The 23431-nt window shown below is 46.6% G+C and overlaps 1 non-coding gene across 1 annotated transcript; it reads left to right on the top strand.

Moving 5' to 3' along the window:
• The first annotated feature begins 21558 nt into the window (after positions 1-21558).
• Positions 21559-21631, top strand: TRNAS-CGA (transfer RNA serine (anticodon CGA)). Its single transcript has one exon. It is a non-coding gene; the product is annotated as a tRNA-Ser (tRNA).
• Positions 21632-23431: the final 1800 nt, after the last annotated feature.

Genomic DNA, 23431 nt, shown 5'->3' with positions numbered 1-23431 from the left:
AATTGTATTACAATCGTACAATCGTACTCGGATACGTACAATACGTGAAGAGGCAGTGCCGCAGTGCCTCGCTACTCAGCGCCGACTGTGGCGAGTCACACGGCACTGGGTAGGTGGGAAGACTGCGAAATTTGTAAGCTACATGCACATGCCTCCAAAAGCCACCCGTGTATCCTTGATCCGTCTTGTTTTATGCACGTGAATGTGCCGGCGGGGTTCCTCGGTGATGTAGTAAATATTTTTTGCCGGGATTAGGCCCACTAAAGGAATATGAGATTGCCTTCATGATGCTGCGTTAACCAGCGGAGGTAAGCTGTACTCTTCTTCAGCTGGTGTCTGCGTGAAAGAAGTGGATGGCCAGGACCTTCACGCCGAGAGCCGTTTGCGGCATGGAAAAGAACTGCACGAACTCCCCTGCACATGAGTAGAGGCTACTGCTAACCTAAAATTGCATTCAGCAGACTATCACCCGAAAAGCACTGCTTTTCATAAGGCATGCCTTATTTTGTTCCGCCGCGTTGTATGCCGTGGCATATCATTCGATACACCGGCCACACTGCTACTTTAAAACGCCGTACAGATCGATTTAGACCGGGCACAGCTACACTGTCACTCTGGATTGCGATCTTGCTCTTTCTGCACTCAGTCGGTCGCTATCCGCGCATAGTGATCGAACTTCACGATTGCAATTATAGGCTGTCGCACACCTATTCCTTAACTTACTGCAACTGAACTATTCACCTTGCTTATTGTTTTCCAGCTTGACAAAGACATCCGCCAAGTTCAAGGAGGACACTGTAACTGGAGGTTGAAGCTTTGGCCCCTAGAATATAGTATGAAGTTATGGCGTTACATATTGAACGACATGAAGATGTGTGATAGACAACAAAACACAGAGCTGAAGACAATCATCAAAAGTGCAACGGCTTCATCATAAAGAGTCAATTGAGGAGCTCTTCCGCAGTAAGCATATCGTTCAATGGTTACTTGGTTACAACACACGCTGTAAACGTGCAACTTAGAACAACAATACGTAATGCATCCGTTACCCCGACATTGACTACCCTCTGCTCAGATTGCCGAGGGAGGGCAGCGAAAGAACTGAGTGTGTGTCAAAAACGGCACTGGAGGATGTTGTGAACCAAGACCATGTTGCAGAAGAACCGGCCGTTTTGGAAAATGTCTTCAACCATTAAAGGACGTTTTATTGCGACAGTAACTACTCGGAACCTCGAAGTGCATTTTTCCCGTTGCCGTGACCGTGATGTGCCGTATAAATTCGATGGCTGATACCACCGCCGTCGCGCGCCTACGCTCTATGTTCGAGTGAAAGTACAAGAGGGGAGCCGACGACAGCGAATCAATCTGGCGTTCCCGACAAAGGAGCGCGAGCCCAAAGGCGCCGTCTTCCGTCGTGAAAAGGGCCGTTGGGGCAAGGCAGGAAAGCCAGGGTTTCATTGGGCTCCGGTAGCAACTGCACATTTAGCGATTGGGCAGAAAAGGAACTGACGATTGCGGCTCAATCTCGAGCGCGAAACGGAGGAAAGTGGGGAGGTGGGAATGGGGTGGCGGCCTCTACCACGCCATCAATTGCGCACTTTGCGCTTCGTCGCGCGGTAGCGCAAGCTCTATCTTCAATGCGCTCTGCAGACAGCTCATACCTTCTTGCATGCTGTTTTTTTTCGACGCTATTTGCGCTGCAGCGATAGAAAACTCGAAGCTCACTTCGCTGCCTGTTGCTGCGGCGCTTGCTCACGCCAGCGTTTTGAGAGGGCGGGCCCGCGGGCATCGAAAGTGATCTGCTCAGGTTTGACTATGGGCGATCATGGCGCTGACGCCATGATTGCTAATTCAGTTAGTAAGGGAATGTTTCCAAGTATATACGGTCGAAAAAATTACTATCCTTACATCGTGTAACTGTCTACTGATTTCAAATCGCATTCGATGCATCGCCTTTCGGGCAAAACTGCGCCTTTTTTTTTCGTGCACATAGAGTCCACGAAATCAACGAAAAAGAATCTGAAGTAACATGTTGCCTCAGTGGTCCTGGCCTAAAGTCGCACTGCTTGTTTTTATTATAAAATAACGCTTTGAAAGAACTTGTTCTTTGCCCTTTAGAGCTGCAAAGTGAAATATTATTAGTCGAATTTTTTTGTGTGACGCTACCATCCCTATTTGTTTCAGCATTGTGGTCACACGTGGGGTTGGACTATACGTATTGTGATTAATATCAATTTCTTTCGTCTGCTTTGAATCAATTGCAATAAGTGGCACCCCCGAAAGAAAAAAATACAGATTCGCGTGGCATGCACGGTCCTTGTGAGTCTCTATACACTTTCAATCTCATCGTGCTGTTGACTGACTTAATGTGTTTATTCATCAAGGACTGCAGTCTGCGTTTGCACGCGCTGCCTTCTCCGATTGATATCGGATACTGCAACAGAATCTTTTTCATGCTGTGTGAGCCCATTGACTGCTTCCCAGATATCATCATGCGCAGATTCCATTCTGGTAGATATTTCGTTCACACCTTACGGTATTCTGGGCATCTACCAGAGTATCAGAGAGAGAGAGAGAGTCCTTGGAAGGGCCAGGGTTGCTTTCCACATCACCACACAGTGAAAGAAAAATAAAGAAAACGGGTCGCTGAAGGCTTCTGAGCACGCTAGTCCAACTATGAAGCGGTTATCGGATGTAAAGCTAATCATTGGCAATTTCTACAGGTAAGACAAGCATGAGCTCATTCCACCGGTGCCTCCTTGCCCACTAACTGTCCAGAGTGCGCTGCGCGGATATAAGCGTCCCGCTGCTGGCGCTGTCGATGCTGCTGGGGCTGCACAGTGCTGAGCCGGCTATATGGGTGGGGAGGCGTCTCGGTAGTGTATGAGGTGAAGATCCGCGTAACTTGGCAAGGGAACAGGTTCACCGCCACTGCCATCGAAGGAAGAATTAATGCAGGGCTCCCAGCGTGCATCCAGCGTTTGCTGCGTTGAGCACCGTCAGTGTTTTGCGTTGCTTCTTTGTGTCCGCTCGCGTCTCAGATTTTTTTTTTTTGTATCGATAGCTTCCCTTACCTTCGTACATCAGACAAGAAAAACCCTGCGGGGAGAAGCACCTACGCTAGCTTATGTGTATTTGCACAAATACTTGTGAAAATTTTCAGGGACAGTTGTAACAACTTTTTTATTTTTATTATCAAAGGATAGGACGAATACATTAAATGTTTTATTTGCGGGCAACCAAGAAATGGAGTTATTCCTCTCTTTAAGGACTGAACATTACTACGATTTATGTTACGACTTCAAATATTTCAAGTTGGAAGGGCACTTATTGCATTATGGCAAGCACTGGTGTTTAATACTCAACATCGCGAGGGTCTAGCGGCCCTGTTGAAAAATCGGTGTTTGCACAACATATCCACCTTACGGTAATGTACTAAAGTGCAATAACATGAGCTAACAAAAAGGAGTAGAAAATTGTGTTCTTATTCTGTTTGACCTGAGGTATTACTGCGTGAATACGAATACATAGGACGGTTTCAAGCGCAGTGACGACGAGTGGATGCGAGTGACCACACATGGTCATCAATGCGCTTGATAACAGTTCTCGTAATAAATTTTTGACCGATTGAGCTACCTAAACACCAGCGAAACGCGAAAATAGCGATAATATCTAGCGTTGTTTCATTTCATATCATCATCATCAACAGCCTGGTTACGCCCACTGCAGGGCAAAGGCCTCTCCCATACTTCTCCAACTACCCCAGTCATCCCAGGTAGCACACAAAGTCTTGAAAACGTCGTATCAAGGGATTCAACGTCTGAAACGGATTTTTGACCAAAATCGACGCATCAAAGACGTTCCAAACAAGATAGCTTAAAAACGAGGGGTGAATACGTTTTGATAACGTTGGAAGCCAGACAGCTTAAAAACGAGGGGTGAATACGTTTTGCAAACGACTCAAAACGCCACCGCCACGCCACGGCGCGTCAGCCTCTTTAGCGGCTTCTACAATATTCAACAACCCATCAACGCGATCCAACCTTGCGCAAGGTGGCGATACCGTCGTCAAATCATGTGACCAAGGTGGCCACGTGATTCGTGATGCCGGGCAGCCGGGCGAGCCGGGGCATAGTCGCGTCGTCATGGCGTCGTCACGTCACCGCACTCGCATTGCGCTGTGGTGTGTTTGCGGCTGTTCTGAACGTGCTGCCTCTGCCCTTTGCTATGTAACTGTTGCAGTGTTTTGCTGTCAAGAAAACGATATTCTGTTATCAGTTTGGGTTGTGCGATATGTTTGTGTGGTTTTAATTTGGAAATCAGTAGTGTTTTCAATTGTTATGTGATCAAGGCGGCCACGTTATTCGTGAAGCCCGGCATAGTTACGTTATCGCACTCGCATGGCACTATGGTCTGTTTGCGACTGTTCTGAATGTGCTGCCGCTGCCCTTTGTCATGTAAGTGTTGCAGTGCTTTGCTGTCAAGAAAACGACATTCTGTGATTAGTTTGGGTTGTGCGATCTGTTTGAGCCGGGCATAATAACGTTATCGCACTTGCATTGCGCTGTGGTGTGATAGCGGCTGTTCTAAATGTGCTGCCGCTGCCCTTTGTCATGTAAGTGTTGCAGGGTTTTGCCGTCAAGAAAACGACGTTCTGTGATTAGTTTGGGTTGTGCGATCTGTTTGTGTAGTTTAATTTGGAAATCACTAGTGTTTTCAATTGGAGGGCGCGGAGTGGAGGGCACTAATCACCTCTTCAAGTTCATTGTCATGTTATGTGAAGCACCTCTTCACTGACGCTGTAATTAAGGCGTTAAGGGCAGTATAAGGACGAAAGTTAGAGGGACGAAATCGTGCCTGTGTGTCCCTAGCGTCGGGGTCGGCCGCTATGCGTGATCCTAACAAGAAAGCATTTTGCAGAATGCGAAGAAAGGCGGCAAAATTTCTGTCTGTGCGCACCTTGCCGATCTCCGCAATAGAGCGATCATCGTGGTATTTTAGTCTCCCGTTTAGCAAGAGTGTTGCAGACAAGGGAACTGGTTCAAACAGGCTTTTTTTTAATGATTCACTACTAGTGCGGTATCCCAAAAGGTGAGGTCAAGTGCTCACCCTATTTTCTTCCCTCGCGCTACAGCGCACTGACAGAATTTTGCGTGCACCATACCGTGCTTTTATCGTTTGCGCTTCAGGTTCTCGATTGTGTTTTCGCCCCCTTTACCCACGTGATGGGTATTTCATGGTATTACCGTGTACCACATGTGTCCATATATTGTGTCCAATGTATGAAACGGCCAAATTCGATTTTATTTGACGCCTCAAATGGTAGTAATGTATTGAGTCCCTTGTAGCTTTGTCCTTGTTATCAATTTTACTATTTGGCGAATGGATACAGCATGTACGCTGCATAACTCGCTTGTGCATACTGAATACGTGAGTCGAGTATGCCCTTGGTATAAAATAGCTTGTATGCTTTAGGTAGTACGATTGTTTGCAGTTTGGAACATGTGTCGCAATGTACGCTGTGCGCCCTTCGCGCTTTACGGCGGCCTGCCGAGTTCGTGCGGGTGCCATGTGTGCGCATGGAGTTCGCGAAGCGCTCTCGCAGTTTATTTTTAGTATATATATACATGTGTTCTGTTGGCGCGCTTCGCACAACAGGGCATGTCGCAGTTCTTTGTCCTTGTGCAACACATTTTCCTAGCGTACGTCTGTGCATTATTTGGTACCGGTTTCACACGGGGCTCTTTTAGCCGCTATCCAGTCCGTTACAAATCGAATTTCTCGGTCGTGATGGCTCCTCTGCGCAAGCTACGAGAGTGAGCCAGTCGCATCGATAATTTCGATCCGGATCGGGCTTGATCGCGATCGAGAGTGGTCGTGTGACACCGGTTTTACACATGGCTCCCACATAGGGAACACTTTAAGTTCAATGCTACTGAGTGAAGAGCAAGTGCATATATATGCCAGTGGTGGTATGTGGGCAAGTCTTTCTGGTGAAGCCAATACTTGTGCATTCAAAACATTTCAATTACCAGCGTAGTGCATCAATGTGTCTACTTCGACAAAATAGAGCACCAGTGCAGATATCTGAACATACCTGTCCAGGGCAGCAAGTGTGTCTAGATTGAAACCACTACCAGCATGTGCGGCAGTTCTATTTCCAGCAGCGGGACTGCACAATAATCAGTAGGGTGCTCTCAAGCTGTTTATCTATGAAGCTCTGCCTGGACTGTGTGCCAAATATTTTTGGACGTGAAAGTGGGGGTGAATTGGTAAACATCAGTGGGACTGTGCCTGGACTTTGTGGCAAATGTTTTTGGATGTGAAAGTGTGAGTGAACTGGCAAAGAAATTGCTCTGGGCTACATGTGTTAAACGCTTTTCTCATTCTGAGTGCTTTTTTTTACTTTAGGAGACTGGAAATGTGCGCAAAGTGTGACATGTCAGTGTGCTAATTAATGTATTTGCTGGTTTGCAAATTATTCGTTGCAACTTTATTTTTGCCAGAGAGGTACAACTTTGCCTCTTGTAAAGGGCTTTTTAGATAAAACACTTACTATTTATTATGACCATTGCTTCCTTTGTTACACAAACGCAGCTTCCAGTGCATTCCAGTTTATTTCCATGTTTATGTAAGTTTCTAATATGAGGCTTGCATATTCATTTCTCACGTTCTGCAGTGGCAAGATGCAGCATTACTGTCTCATCGTTCGCTGTACTACAGTAGTGTTCACTTGTTACACTGAATCCCCCGTTTAAGTATTCTGTACTAATTTCACTTTATTGCTTTTTTGTTGTATGGTTATTTTTTCTCGCCATTACCTTCTTTGATATATCCTAAAGGCAATATTTCCAATTTTGCATTGTTTCCATTTTTTTTTATTTCTGTCACAGGATTGCTTTATGATGGTATGCGGTGGTATTTCTTTTTGTGCTCTTTTCAAGCTTCTAGATGATTGGTAACATTGCTTGGAGGCAGTTACCATCCAATTCATACTCTTGCATTTTTCAGTCTACTTCTTCCATTCGCTCCGATGTCACTTCTGCATAACTCTAGTCCATCTAATAGCACGCGCACTTTACTATGATAAATTAGACACTTTAGTACACTCCAGGTTTTTCTGTTCATTTTTGTATGTGTACTTGGAATTTTGTTTATGTGCTAGTGAATGTTCACTTTCGAGTTCATTACGAATCCTTTCTGCGACTTTTGTCATTGTTGATGTACTTTTATTTCTATTTGCATTTCTCACACAGTTTGTTCGAACCTTGCATAAGCATTACATTTTAATAAAGTGTTCTTGCTTTGTCACAATGTTCTCATTTCATGCACTCTTGGCATGAAGGGCTTGGTCTGGCCACCTGCCAAGACGTGGCCATTTGTTCTTTGCAGGATGTCATTCGCATTGTGGTTATAAGCATCGTAGCTTACTAAAGGCAGTATTAAGGATTTATTATTCCTAACAGGCTCATTTTCGTGCGTCTTGGTAGAGGATGCGCCGGCCATGCGGGGAACAGTGCTTGGCACTGCGCCATGACTCTTACAGTCGACACCGACGCTTCTGCTCATCTGGGGCGCGATTGGAGATCGTTGTTCGAAACGCCTCATCAGTTTCACCTCACGCGATTGGCCTAGGCCGGGCCAACGGGTGCGGCTGACGACGTCTGTGCGGCATAGGCCAGTCGCGTGAGGCGAAACTAAACGCGTGTTTTGAACAACGATGTCTGATCGCGCCCGTCACCCGCGAAAATTAGCTTCAGATGATCGTAAACCTTTCAAGACCGCTTCTAGACCAGCTTTTTGATAACGTCCTAAAAACGTTTAGAAATTGGTTACGAATAGTTTTGGCAAAGGGATTACTTGTGTCTTTCCCAATCCGATTTCTAGACCAGCTTTTCGAATACGTCTTGCAGACCTGTTCTAGATCGTCTCAAGAAAGTAATTAAGCCGGACATTAGCAGAGATATCCGACGTTTTCCCGCCGAAGTTCTCTCATTCGTGTCTTCTTTAACCCGTTTTTATCGTCTTGGATAAACGCTACGAAAACGTTACGTATCTCTTTTGTGCTACCTGGGATGTACTAATTGAGGCCATATTCTCCCTGCAAAATTCTTAATCTCATCCACCGACCTAACTTTCTACCGCCCTCTGCTACGCTTCTCTTCCCTTGGAATTCATTCCGTAACTCTAATTGACCATCGGTTAGCTTCCCTCCTCATTACTTGTCCTACCCATGCCCATTTCTTTTTCTTGATTGCAACTTAGATATCATTAACTCGTGTTTGTTCCCTCACCCAATCTCATCTTTTATTATCCCTTAACGTAACACCCATCATTCTTCTTTCCATAGCTCGTTGCGTCGTCCTCAATTTAAGTAGAACCCTTTTCGTAAGCCCCCAGGTTTCTGCCCCGTACGTGAGTACTGGTAAGACACAGCTGTTATATACTTTTTTCTTGAGGGATAATGGCAACCTGCTGTTCATTATCTGAGAATGCCTGCCAAACGCACCCCAGCCCATTCTGATTCTTCTGATTATTTCAGTCTCATGATCCGGATCCGCAGTCACTACCTGTCCTAACTAGATGTATTCCCTTACCACTTGCAGTGCCTCACTACCTATTGTAAACTGCTGATCTCTTCCGAGATTGTTAAACATTACTTTAGTTTCCTGCAGATTAATTTTAGGCCCACCCTTCGGCTTTGCCTCTCCAGGTCAGGGAGCATGCATTGCAGTTGGTCCCCTGAGTTACTAAGCAAGGCAATATCATCAGCGAATCGCAAGTTTTTAAGGTATTCTCCATCAACTATTATCCCCAATTCTTCCCAATAGAGGTGTCTGGATACCTCCTGTAAACACGCTGTGAATAGCATTGGAGAGATCGTATCTCCCTGCCTGACGCCTTTCTTTATTGGGATCTTGTTGCTTTCTTTATGGAGGACTACGGTGGCTGTGGAGCCGCTACAGATGTCTTTCAGTATTTTTACATACGGCTCGTCTACACACTGATTCCGCAATGCCTCTATGACAGCTGAGGTTTCCACTGAATCAAACGCTTTCTCGTACTCAATGAAAGCTATATACAAAGGCTGGTTATATTCCGCACATTTTTCTATCACCTGATTGATAGTGTGAATATGGTCTACTGCTGTGTAGCCTTTACGGAATTCTGCCTGGTCCTTTGGTTGACGGAAGTCTATGGTGTTCCTGATTCTATTTGCAATTAACTTTGCAACGGACAGTAAGCTGATCGGTCTATAATTTTTCAAGTCCTTGGCGTCCCCTTTCTTATGGATTAGGATTATGTTAGCGTTTTTCCAAGATTCCGGTACGCTCGAAGTCATGAGGCATTGCGTATACAGGGTGGCCAGATACTCTAGAACAATCTTCCCATCATAATTCAACAAATCTGCTGTTACCTATTCTTCCACAGCTGCCTTCCCCCTTTGCATAGCTCCCAAGGCTTTCTTTACTTCTTCCGGCGTTACCTGTGGGATTTCGAATTCCTCTAGAAAATTCTCTCTTCCATTATCGTCGTGGCTGCCATTGGTACTGTATAAATCTTTATAGAACTCCTCAACCACTTGAACTATCTCATCCATATTAGTAACTTTATTGCTGGCTTTGTCTCTTAACGCATACATCTGATTCTTGCCTATTCCTAGTTTCTTCTTCACTGTTTTTAGGCTTCCTCCGTTCCTTAGAGCATGTTCAATTCTATCCATATTATACTTCCTTATGTCAGCTGTTTTACGCTTGTTGATTAACTTCGAAAGTTCTGCCAGTTCTATTCTAGCTGTAGGGTTAGAGGCTTTCATACATTGGCGTTTCTTGATCAGATCTTTCGTCTCCTGCGATAGCTTACTGGTATCCTCTCTAACGGAGTTGCCACCGACTTCTATTGCACACTCCTTAATGATGCCCACAAGATTGTCGTTCATTGCTTCAACACTAAAGTCCTATTCCTGAGTTAAAGCCGAATACCTGTTCTGTAGCTTGATCTGGAATTCCTCAATTTTCCCTCGTAGCGCTAACTCACTGATCGGCTTCTTATGTACCAGTTTCTTCCGCTGCCTCCTCAGGTCTAGGCTGATTCGAGTTCTTACCGTCCTATGGTAACTGCAGCGCACCTTGCTGAACACGTCCATATCTTGCATGATGCCAGGGTTAGCGCAGAGTATGAAGTCTATTTCATTTCTAGTCTCGCCGTTCGGGCTCCTCCACGTCCACTTTCAGCTATCCCGCTTGCAGAAGAAGGTATTCATTATCCGCATATTATTCTGTTCCGCAAACTCTACTAATAACTCTCCCCTGCTATTCCTAGTGCCTATGTCATATTCCCCCACTGCCTTGTGTCCAGCCTGCTTCTTGCCTACCTTGGCCTTGAAGTCGCCCATCAGTATAGTGTATTTTGTTTTCACTTTACCCGTCGCCGATTCCACGTCTTCATAGAAGCTTTCGACTTCACGGTGATCACGACAGGATGTGGATGCGTAGACCTGTACAACCTTCATTTTGTACCTCTTATTAAGTTTCGCAACAAGACCTGCCACCCTCTGGTTAATGCTATAGAATTCCTGTATGTTACCAGCTATATTCTTACTAATCAGTAATCCGACTACTAGTTCTCGTCTCTCCGCTAAGCCCCGGTAGCACAGAATGTGCCCGCTTTTTAGCACTGTATATGCTTCTTTTGGCCTCCTAACTTCACTGGGCCCTATTATATCCCATTTACTTCCCTCTAATTCCTCCAATAGCACTGCTAGACTCGCCTCACTAGATAACGTTAAACGATAGCGTTAAATGTTGCCAGGTTCATATCCCAATGGCGATCTGTCCGGCGTTTACTAGATCATATACATCTAGCAAACACCATATTGCATTCCTAATACAACGTACATTATAAGTCCTCGCAGTAAACCTTCAAAAAACAGCCGACTTCAGTTACGACTGCTGCAGTGTATTTCGTTAAAGATGCAATGAATACCTCTATTCTTTCTCCAAAGGTATTCATTTAGAGAAAGTTGCCTGAGCACGAAAATACACGTGGTTGCTATTACGGAAGGTGATCAATGAGGTATGTCGACAACTTCCGCGGCAAACGTTTTTCCTTGTAGCTACACCTGTGGGTTGCTGTACAAACCCTACTGCATGAAACCTTTTCAAATATGTAATCCTCGTCGTTGCGCGGTACCTGGCAACTGTACTCTTACGCATGACTGTTCTCTGCACCTGCAATGCGATCACTACAGCTACCTGCCACTGCGTCATTCTTAGAGCCTCCCGCTTGCAGTTTGTATGGCAATATACTGACACTTATGCCCTATCAGAGGTAACAAATCGCTCTTCCACGAGCCTTATCTGTTATCTCGAATATTTACCAACCACGGGACAAGTCCGTCGTCTTTGTCAATAGCGTTGAAAAAGTTCAATTCCGGTGTGAAGATTACGCTTTCTGAACTTCCGTTGGTATCGCTGATTTTCAGCAGAAACTTTGAAGGATCACGATTACTGCAACTTCTTGATGTTTCCCAAGCGCAACATTTCAATTATTACAATGGTTGCGCCAGCTGTGGAAGCTGATTGTGCGAATAGATTGTACAAGCTTATTATTTTTAGGAATGATTAATTTGGCATTACTGCTATATGCAACAAAATCCAGTAAATTGAGGACAAAAGACTTTTCTATCATTGGGACCCTGTATTCGTGAGCTGCGCGTTTAGTTCACGTCTTCCGAAATGAAATAACATCAGGAAAGTTATTTGTCATACGAGGCATCGACTGCACTATGCAAGCATATATGTATATACAATGCGTTCTTCTTGGGCTACAGCCCTAGCGTCCCTAAGCGAAAATTGAGTGTGGCTTGCTGGGGAAGCTGCCGACACGAATATACATCGAAGATACGCCCCGACTGTTTCAAGGCGTTATTAATAATTTAGCCCCGGCGCAACCATGCGTCCATGTGACGGGCTGCCCAGGGCATATATGCCTCGGGGACATTTAACCTCTCAGTAAGTAACGAAGCTCTCAAGAAAGAAAACAAGCATCCATCGCAACGGGTTTACGAGCTGGAATAATAAAGGCGTTTCAATAATGTAGGGTTTAAGGGCGTCAAGTAAGTCGACCATGCTAGTGATGTCATAAAAATACTCGGCGAAGTCATTGACGAACGCCTTTGTGCTGCTGACATTGATACATGTCATAAGATAACGACACGAGTGACCGCTGAGAGCAACATTATCATTCGTTTCGTAGACCGCGATAAGCGACAGGTGATTATTGTGAAAGCTGGAACGCGTCAGATCACAAACTAGATGCTGGGACAACCTGGATCTCATCGGGCGTATGTCAACGAGCATTTAAGCCACTGCCAATAAGCAACTAGAGGGAGCTACAATTTCCCGCAAAAAAGAAATGTCTTGGAAATTTGTTTGAACGAGCGGGGACAAGATTTTAGCCCGAAAGAACGAATCTTCCAATGGGCCGTCAGAATTGCCGATGAGGGCGATTTGCGCAAGATATCACAATAACTGCATCAGCTTTAGCTTAAGCGATCATGGCCACGTTCCAAATACCGACTTGGTCACTATACAACCCTGAGTCTTTTGACACTAAATTCTTGTAACCAGCAGCAGGAACTGTCTGTGATCCACTTTAACTTAAGAAGCATCAAAAACTAAGTCGACCGCCTTGACCACTTTTTTACCTTGTTAACAACAGAACTTGATGCGTTAGTATTTACTGAGACTTGCTTGCTCGCACATGAAGACCGTCTTCATTTCAATAACTACACATATAACGGTCTTCTACGTCCCAGTGGAAGAGATGGAGTCCTTGCTGTATATTGCTACGGAACAGCCGCCACAGTGTGGCTGCACTGAGGAGAAGACGACGTGGCCACCGCTTGATATAGCGTCGCCATCATTGCCACCGCTTGTCTACGTGTAAATATATTGTAGACTCGTACGTCAGCTACACGTAACATTAATTTGGTGGAGGTGGACGTTCCCCGTACCCGTCATGGAGCTTCGCAGCGGTCGCAACGGCGACAGTGCAACTTCGGCTCCTGCTGGCCGCACTTCCTCTACGCAACCGTCTCCGCCTGCAGCCCCGACCTACGTCGCCATTTTCCCACCTCGGGATCCTGGTATTTTCAACGGAGTCGGCAGTCCTGATGTTGACGACTGGCTCCGCTTATCCGAACGTGTCAGCACCAGTCACAGGTGGGATTCGACTATTATGCTCGCGAACGTTGTTTTCTACCTCGACGGAGCTCCACTTGCATGGTTCCAGACTCACGAAGAGGATCTCTTCAAAGAGAAGCTCCGCGACCTTTTTGGCAATCCCTTCGGTCGTCAAGTCAATGCCAAGAAAGCCCTAGCCACACGTGTACAGACGTCGACCGAGTCCTACGTGTCCTACATTCTCGACGTCTTGGCCTTTTGTGCCAAGGCTGACCCGACCATGTCTGAGGACGATAAGGTAAATCACGTCCTCAAAGGGATTGCTGACGACGCCTTCAATTTACTGGTGTTTACCAACGTCACCAGCATCGATACGATCCTCAAGGAGTGCCGCCGTCTTGAGCATGCTAAAAGCCGCCGGTTATCCCAGCACATCACGCGACTTCCCAACACAGCTGCTACGTCATCCTGTGACGACCTCTTCCACCAGCCGTCGCGATGTGACAACTTGACCCGCATTATTCGTCGTGAGGTCGAAGCGGCACAACCGGTGGCCCCTTCATTTCCGTCACCTGATCATTCTCCGGTGACAATCTCCTTGATCCAGGCCATCGTCCGTCAAGAGTTATCCAACGTCGGCCTGCACTCCATTCGTTCCGCATGCTCGGAACCTCTCTATCCACGCACGGCCCCACCGCGCCCTTCTTACTCTTATGGACAGCGCAACCCCTCCGAATGGCTAACCGTGGACGACAAGCCGATCTGTTTTAACTGCTGACGCATTGGACATGTCGCTCGCCACTGCCGCAGCCGCTGGACTTCCCCCACACGCTATTCTCCTAATTACCACCCTCGCCCCTCTAGTGCGTCCTTTTCCTTCGCCCCTTCTATGCCCACCCCATCATCTGACCCTGCGACGCCTCTGACACGACCCCGCTACTCCCGCTCGCCTTCTCTCTCCCGTCGTCAATCTCGCTCGCCCCCGTCTCGCCGTGCTCCTTCTCCGACCTACTCGCCGCACCCCGGACCGGAAAACTAGACAGCGCAGCTTCTGGAGGTGAAGCTGCAAAGACGACATTGGCTCAAAATCCTCGCTTCACCTTACCGACGAACAAGAATCTTTTGGACGTTCTCGTCGACAATGTTCCTGTGTGCGCGTTGATTGACACCGGGGCGCATGTGTCCATTATGAGTGCTGCTCTTCGCCGTCGGCTCAAGAAAGTCCTGACGCCTGCCCCGAACCGATTTGTACAAGTCGCCGACGGAGGGACTGTCGCTATTGTTGGCATGTGCTCTGCCCGACTCACCATTGCTGAGAGACACACCGTCGTTCTCTTCACCGTCATCGAGCATTGCCCTCACGAACTCATTCTCGGTCTGGATTTTCTTGCCCATCATTCTGCCCTCATTGACTGTTCGGCCGGCTCACTTCGCCTTGACTTGCCTCTTCTTGCCGACCCTGTGGACCCGCCTCCCAGCCATCTGAGCTGCATAGATTTTATTCGCCTACCACCTCACTCTATGACACACGTAGACTTGTTGTCCTCACCAGCTGTACCTGACGGCAATTACGTGGCCGCACCAATTCCGGCCGTTATGCTTACACATGGTGTTATCGTGCCGCACACTGTGCTGAAAATTACTGGTAACCGCACCTGCCTTCCACTCGTCAATTTCGCGCTAACCGCGCAAGTTCTGCCTCAGGGGATCTCCTTGGCTATAATTCGCGCTTTGCAGGATGATGAGGTCGAGCCATTCACAGTGGAAGATCGTTACTGCTCAGCCCATACCGTGACGTCATCGCACAGTACTGACGTCGACATGAAGAAGATGGTCTCCTCTGACCTTACACCTGCTCAAGCTGCAGCCCTTTGCCACGTTCTTGAAGGCTATCGCGACATTTTTGACTTTGACAATCGACCCTTAGGTCAAACGTCCGTCGTGACCCATCGCATAAACACTGGCGATGCGAACCCTATTCACCGTCGTCCATATCGTGTTTCTGCGTCAGAACGAGCTGTTATCCAACAGGAAGTCAAAAAGATGCTTGCCAAGGACATTATCGAGCCTTCCTGCAGTCCCTGGGCTTCTCCCGTCGTACTTGTCAAAAAGAAGGATGGAACGTGGCGTTTTTGTGTAGATTATCGCCACCTGAACAAAATCACAAAAAAGGACGTGTACCCTTTGCGACGTATTGATGACGCTCTAGACTGCCTGTACGGTGCCACTTATTTTTCTTCTATCGACTTACGGTCCGGATACTGGCAGATATCCGTCGACGACATGGACAGAGAGAAGACTGCATTTGTTACCCCTGACGGCCTTTCTCAGTTCAAGGTGATGCCTTTCGGTCTCTGTAACGCGCCCGCCACCTTCGAACGAATTATGGACTCTTTGCTTCAGGGGTTCAAGTGGTCCACCTGTTTGTGCTATCTGGACGACGTGATCGTTTACTCACCCACATTTGACACGCATCTAGACCGCCTTTCAGCGATTCTTGACGTGTTCCGCCGCACCGGTCTCCAGTTGAACTCGTCAAAATGTCACTTCGCTCGCCGCCAAATCACCGTCCTTGGACACCTCGTGGATGCCAGAGGCGTGCGACCTGACCCGGACAAGATTCGCGCCGTTACGAACTTTCCTGTTCCGAAGTCTACCAAGGACGTTCGTAGTTTCGTCGGGCTGTGCTCATATTTCCGACGCTTTGTGAAGGATTTTGCGACCATCGCCCGTCCCCTTACCGACCTCTTGAAGAAAGACGCCCTATTTTCTTGGGGACCTGACCATGCCGCATCTTTTTCGCAGCTCACTACTCTCCTTACCACGCCTCCAATTCTGGCCCATTTTGACCCGTCTGCTTCAACGGAAGTTCGAACTGATGCCAGTGGTCACGGCATAGGAGCAGTATTAGCACAACACCAGCGTGGACATGATCGCGTTATAGCCTATGCCAGCCGACTTCTATCACCCGCCGAGCGCAATTATTCAATCACAGAGCGCGAGTGCCTCGCTCTTGTGTGGGCTGTTGCCAAGTTTCGCCCATACTTGTCCGGACACCCCTTCTGTGTCATCACTGATCACCACGCGCTCTGCTGGCTATCCTCGCTCAAGGACCCCACGGGACGACTCGCTCGCTGGGCGTTACGCCTGCAAGAATATACCTTCTCCGTGGTATACAAGACGGGACGCTTGCACCAGGATGCCGATTGTTTGTCCCGCTACCCCGTCGACGACCCGGCTGATGCGGACACCATCACTTGCGTTTTCTCTGTGTCCAAGTTGCTCGAAATCGGCAATGAGCAACGCCGCGATCCTTCCTTACGAGCCCTCATCGACCATCTGGAGTCAACGCCTGGCGACGCCTCTCTCCGCAATCTCGATCCACACGGCCGTGACCTTCTGCTCGTAATTCCATCCCACTTGCGGTCGACTGTCCTCCAACAACTTCACGACGCTCCCGTGGCTGGACACTTGGGCGTCTCGCGCACATACGACCGTGTACGCCGTCGCTTCTTTTGGCCGGGTCTCGCTCGCTCCGTGCGGCGCTACGTTGCCGCTTGAGAGCCCTGTCAGCGCCGGAAGAAGCCCTCCACACCTCCAGCTGGCTGTCTTCAGCCGATCGACATCCCACCGGAACCCTTTTTCCGTGTTGGTCTAGACCTTCTTGGACCGTTCCCTCTCTCGGGCTCCGAAAATAAATGGGTCGCCGTCGCTACTGATTATGCTACGCGGTACGCAATCACCAGAGCCCTCCCGACAAGTTGTGCTACTGACGTTGCTGACTGTCTGCTCTATGACATCATTTTAGTGCACGGTGCCCCGCGCCAATTACTCACTGACCGTGGCCGCAGCTTTCTGTCGGCAGTCGTCGAGGACATCCTCCGCTCCTGCTCGACTAAGCACAAGTTCAGCACGTCCTACCACCCACAGACCAACGGCCTCACGGAGCGCCTCAACCGGACCATCACCGACATGCTATCCAAGTACGTCGCGACCGACCACCACGACTGGGATCGTCACTTACCGTATGTGACGTTCGCGTATAATTCATCGCGTCACGACACCGCCGGCTATTCACCATTCTATCTCCTATATGGCCGAGAACCCGCGTTGCCCTTGGACACGTTGTTGCCCTCGGCCACACGTTCAACCACTGAATACGCCCGCGACGCGATCGCACACGCCGACCACGCTCGCCAGCTCCCCCGCACCCGCCTCGAGGCCTCACAGGAGCATCAGAGACGCCTCTATGATTGCCACCATCTCGACGTGCACTTTACTTCGGGTTCTCTGGTGCTTTTCTTGTCACCCATTCAACATGCAGGCCTTTCCGAAAAGCTGCTGTCGCGCTACACTGGCCCATACCGTGTGGTGCGACAAGTGACCGATGTCACGTATGAAGTCATCCCCGCCAGCCTCTCAGCGTCATCGCCGGCTGCAAGTGACATCGTTCACGTGGCGAGACTAAAGCCATATCACACACCTTTCGCCGCGGTTGTGTAGATTAAGCACCGGGACGGCGCTTCTACTGCCGGGGGTGATGCTACGGAACAGCCGCCACAGTGTGGCTGCACTGAGGAGAAGGAAGACGACGTGGCCACCGCTTGATATAGCGTCGCCATCATTGCCACCGCTTGTCTACGTGTAAATATATTGTAGACTCGTACGTCAGCTACACGCAACAATATGTTAGAAGCTGCTACCCGCATTCTGTTCTTGACGACTGCTCAATAATGAGTCCCCATGTTGAATGTTTAGCTGCATCACTGCTCAATATAATTGTCGTGGCAATATATAGGCCACCGACTGGAAATAAGCGATACTTTCTTGATTTTCTTGAAAAATTGGTCGAAAACTTGAATTCTACCACTCTTCCATTTGTACTTATGGGCGACGTTAATATAAATCTATTTCAAATCTATATCAAAGCACTAGCGATTTCAACACAGTTATTTCATATTTACTATGTTCCAATCCCATTACTTTGCCTACTAGATTTACTCTTTATACAGCCACCCTTTTATATATGTTTGTGTTACAAGCGTTGCACCATTAGAAGCCAACAAACACTGACACAAGGAAAACATAGGTGCAATTACTTGTGCTTAATAAATGGAATGAAGAAACGATAAATTAAATTAAAGGAAATTGTGGGTTCGGTTTCCACCTGCGTCAAGTTGTTTTTTCATCCACTTTAATTTCCATTAATTTATCGTTTCTTCTTTCCATTTATTAAGCACAAGTAATTTCACCTATGTTTTCCTTGGTGTCAGTGTTTGTTGGCTTCTAATGATATGACTAATAAAAAAATCGGGCCCCTCGGTTAACTTCCTTTCTTCTCGTTTATTACATAACGAGGGTCTCGAATCCGGCAACATTGATGCCTTCAGGTAGCATATGTGGGTTTATTGACCAGTTGCCTTCACCCAAAAAGATCACGTTCTCGTGACGCCTGCGGCAACAAGGACGTTCCACGTCCGCCGCCAAGGTCTGTGAGTGGTGGCGCTGTAACACTCCCAGGGTTGTACCAGTACACATAAATACCCAAGAAAGTGGATGGGGAAACAGCGCCGCGGTAGCTCAATTGGTGGAGCATCGCACGCGAAATGCGAAGGTTGTGGGTTCGGTTCCCACCTGCGGCGAGTTGTTTTTTCATCCACTTTAATTTCCATTAATTTATCGTTTCTTCTTTCCATTTATTAAGCACAAGTAATTTCACCTATGTTTTCCTTGGTGTCAGTGTTTGTTGGCTTCTAATGATATGACTAATAAAAAAATCGGGCCCCTCGGTTAACTTCCTTTCTTCTCGTTTATTACATAACGAGGGTCTCGAATCCGGCAACATTGATGCCTTCAGGTAGCATATGTGGGTTTATTGACCAGTTGCCTTCACCCAAAAAGATCACGTTCTCGTGACGCCTGCGGCAACAAGGACGTTCCACGTCCGCCGCCAAGGTCTGTGAGTGGTGGCGCTGTAACACTCCCAGGGTTGTACCAGTACACATAAATACCCAAGAAAGTGGATGGGGAAACAGCGCCGCGGTAGCTCAATTGGTGGAGCATCGCACGCGAAATGCGAAGGTTGTGGGTTCGGTTCCCACCTGCGGCAAGTTGTTTTTTCATCCACTTTAATTTCCATTAATTTATCGTTTCTTCTTTCCATTTATTAAGCACAAGTAATTTCACCTATGTTTTCCTTGGTGTCAGTGTTTGTTGGCTTCTAATGATATGACTAATAAAAAAATCGGGCCCCTCGGTTAACTTCCTTTCTTCTCGTTTATTACATAACGAGGGTCTCGAATCCGGCAACATTGATGCCTTCAGGTAGCATATGTGGGTTTATTGACCAGTTGCCTTCACCCAAAAAGATCACGTTCTCGTGACGCCTGCGGCAACAAAGACGTTCCACGTCCGCCGCCAAGGTCTGTGAGTGGTGGCGCTGTAACACTCCCAGGGTTGTACCAGTACACATAAATACCCAAGAAAGTGGATGGGGAAACAGCGCCGCGGTAGCTCAATTGGTGGAGCATCGCACGCGAAATGCGAAGGTTGTGGGTTCGGTTCCCACCTGCGGCGAGTTGTTTTTTCATCCACTTTAATTTCCATTAATTTATCGTTTCTTCTTTCCATTTATTAAGCACAAGTAATTTCACCTATGTTTTCCTTGGTGTCAGTGTTTGTTGGCTTCTAATGATATGACTAATAAAAAAATCGGGCCCCTCGGTTAACTTCCTTTCTTCTCGTTTATTACATAACGAGGGTCTCGAATCCGGCAACATTGATGCCTTCAGGTAGCATATGTGGGTTTATTGACCAGTTGCCTTCACCCAAAAAGATCACGTTCTCGTGACGCCTGCGGCAACAAAGACGTTCCACGTCCGCCGCCAAGGTCTGTGAGTGGTGGCGCTGTAACACTCCCAGGGTTGTACCAGTACACATAAATACCCAAGAAAGTGGATGGGGAAACAGCGCCGCGGTAGCTCAATTGGTGGAGCATCGCACGCGAAATGCGAAGGTTGTGGGTTCGGTTCCCACCTGCGGCAAGTTGTTTTTTCATCCACTTTAATTTCCATTAATTTATCGTTTCTTCTTTCCATTTATTAAGCACAAGTAATTTCACCTATGTTTTCCTTGGTGTCAGTGTTTGTTGGCTTCTAATGATATGACTAATAAAAAAATCGGGCCCCTCGGTTAACTTCCTTTCTTCTCGTTTATTACATAACGAGGGTCTCGAATCCGGCAACATTGATGCCTTCAGGTAGCATATGTGGGTTTATTGACCAGTTGCCTTCACCCAAAAAGATCACGTTCTCGTGACGCCTGCGGCAACAAGGACGTTCCACGTCCGCCGCCAAGGTCTGTGAGTGGTGGCGCTGTAACACTCCCAGGGTTGTACCAGTACACATAAATACCCAAGAAAGTGGATGGGGAAACAGCGCCGCGGTAGCTCAATTGGTGGAGCATCGCACGCGAAATGCGAAGGTTGTGGGTTCGGTTCCCACCTGCGGCAAGTTGTTTTTTCATCCACTTTAATTTCCATTAATTTATCGTTTCTTCTTTCCATTTATTAAGCACAAGTAATTTCACCTATGTTTTCCTTGGTGTCAGTGTTTGTTGGCTTCTAATGATATGACTAATAAAAAAATCGGGCCCCTCGGTTAACTTCCTTTCTTCTCGTTTATTACATAACGAGGGTCTCGAATCCGGCAACATTGATGCCTTCAGGTAGCATATGTGGGTTTATTGACCAGTTGCCTTCACCCAAAAAGATCACGTTCTCGTGACGCCTGCGGCAACAAAGACGTTCCACGTCCGCCGCCAAGGTCTGTGAGTGGTGGCGCTGTAACACTCCCAGGGTTGTACCAGTACACATAAATACCCAAGAAAGTGGATGGGGAAACAGCGCCGCGGTAGCTCAATTGGTGGAGCATCGCACGCGAAATGCGAAGGTTGTGGGTTCGGTTCCCACCTGCGGCGAGTTGTTTTTTCATCCACTTTAATTTCCATTAATTTATCGTTTCTTCTTTCCATTTATTAAGCACAAGTAATTTCACCTATGTTTTCCTTGGTGTCAGTGTTTGTTGGCTTCTAATGATATGACTAATAAAAAAATCGGGCCCCTCGGTTAACTTCCTTTCTTCTCGTTTATTACATAACGAGGGTCTCGAATCCGGCAACATTGATGCCTTCAGGTAGCATATGTGGGTTTATTGACCAGTTGCCTTCACCCAAAAAGATCACGTTCTCGTGACGCCTGCGGCAACAAAGACGTTCCACGTCCGCCGCCAAGGTCTGTGAGTGGTGGCGCTGTAACACTCCCAGGGTTGTACCAGTACACATAAATACCCAAGAAAGTGGATGGGGAAACAGCGCCGCGGTAGCTCAATTGGTAGAGCATCGCACGCGAAATGCGAAGGTTGTGGGTTCGGTTCCCACCTGCGGCAAGTTGTTTTTCATCCACTTTAATTTCCATTAATTTATCGTTTCTTCATTCCATTTATTAAGCACAAGTAATTTCACCTATGTTTTCCTTGGTGTCAGTGTTTGTTGGCTTCTAATGATATGACTAATAAAAAGATCGGGCCCCTCGGTTAACCCCCTTTCTTCTCGTTTAAGCGTTGCACCATGTATGATTGAGTCTGGCTTACTGATTTTGGACATTAGTGGTCATATTCCAATTTTTTGTTTTATTAACAGAGTGCGCAACCCCAAGGCCACAGTTGATAGATATATAACGCGGGAAATAAATGATAAAAATCTCAATTTCAATACCTCGTTCGGAATATAAATTGGCATAACATATACAATATTGATGACGTAAATTAGGCGCACTTAGAATATATTAGGAAGTTTTTAGAAGCCTATAATAATTCTTTCCCAGTAATCAGAAGAAGTTTAAACAGGAAGATGTACAGGAAGCCCAGACAAACAAAGATTTGCACGCACGCTTAAAAAGAGATGTGCCACCTTTCTATTCAGAGTTGGAATCCCAACCTTCTAAAGGAGTATAAAGAGTGTCGAAATCAAGTGAATAAGGAATTAAGGATAGCAGAAATAAATTATTTGATCGAGCGATTTCTAATAAATCAAAAAGACAGTGCTAAAGTACGGAGAGAAGTAACTACTCTAACAAAAAAGAAAATATACTGTTGTAATGAACGAGATCAGTAGGCCGGAGGGAAATTTGTCTGGTTTTGATTTAGCCTGTGCTTTCAATGAGTACTTTGTCAATATCTCGGTGATGAACGTGAAGCTGACAATGCATTTAATAACACAATTACTTATTTATCGAAGTCTGTGTTTTTTCACCTACTTCCTCTCAGGGAATAGTGACTTTAATCAACAAGCTAAAAAATGATGGATCTGCAGGCCATGATGGTATAAGATCTGTTCTCGTGAAGCACATTGCGCTTTTTATATCTAACGTATTGTCTTATCTTGCCATTCTGATGTTTACTACTGGCGTGTTTCCCTATGACCTCAAATTAGTGAAGGCCTGTCCAATATAAAAAGGTGGTAATTGAATGGAAATGTCAAACTGCCGACAAATCTCTGTGTTACCAGTATCTTCTAAAGTATATGAAGGAATCATCAATTGCAGGCTCGAATGTTCTTTTTTTTTAATAGACACAACCTGATATCTGTTTCCCAGTACGGTTTCTGAAGTAAAAAATTGACAGAACAAGCACTACTCTTTATAAAGAATAAAAATACTTGAACATATAGACTATAAGCACTACAAATTTGTTCTTGGATTATCTAAAGGCGTTTGACTGCGTTCAGCACGGTATTCTCTTACATAAGCTAAATTACTGTGGTGTACGTGGTATTACACATATCTTGATGCAGAATTATTTACGTCATAGGATGCAATACCTGCGGGTGAATGACGTTTCATCTAACCGACTGACTGTTACTTGCGGAGTCCCTCAGGGCTCTATATTAGGACCACTATCGTGTTTAATATATATCAATGACATTACCAAACTACCAGGTTCGCATGACAAGATTATGTATGCTGATGACACGAACATATTCTTTACAGCCAAATCTCCTTTCCAAGCTGAGGCTCTGGTAAACCGGTACGTAGGAAACTTAAAATCCTGGCTGCAATACAACATGTTTTCCCTAAATTTATCCCAAACCAGCAGTATTATCTTTAGGCCAAATAACACTGCTCATTTCTAGAAGGTCAATATTCAATTTGGACACGTAATAATACATGATGTTGATTGCATTAAACT

The sequence above is a fragment of the Dermacentor variabilis genome, chromosome 2 (genome assembly GCF_050947875.1).
Source record: "Dermacentor variabilis isolate Ectoservices chromosome 2, ASM5094787v1, whole genome shotgun sequence".
NCBI classification, from domain to species: domain Eukaryota; kingdom Metazoa; phylum Arthropoda; class Arachnida; order Ixodida; family Ixodidae; genus Dermacentor; species Dermacentor variabilis.
The sequence above is the reverse complement of the archived record's forward strand: the minus strand, read 5'-3'. Positions and strand labels throughout refer to the sequence as shown.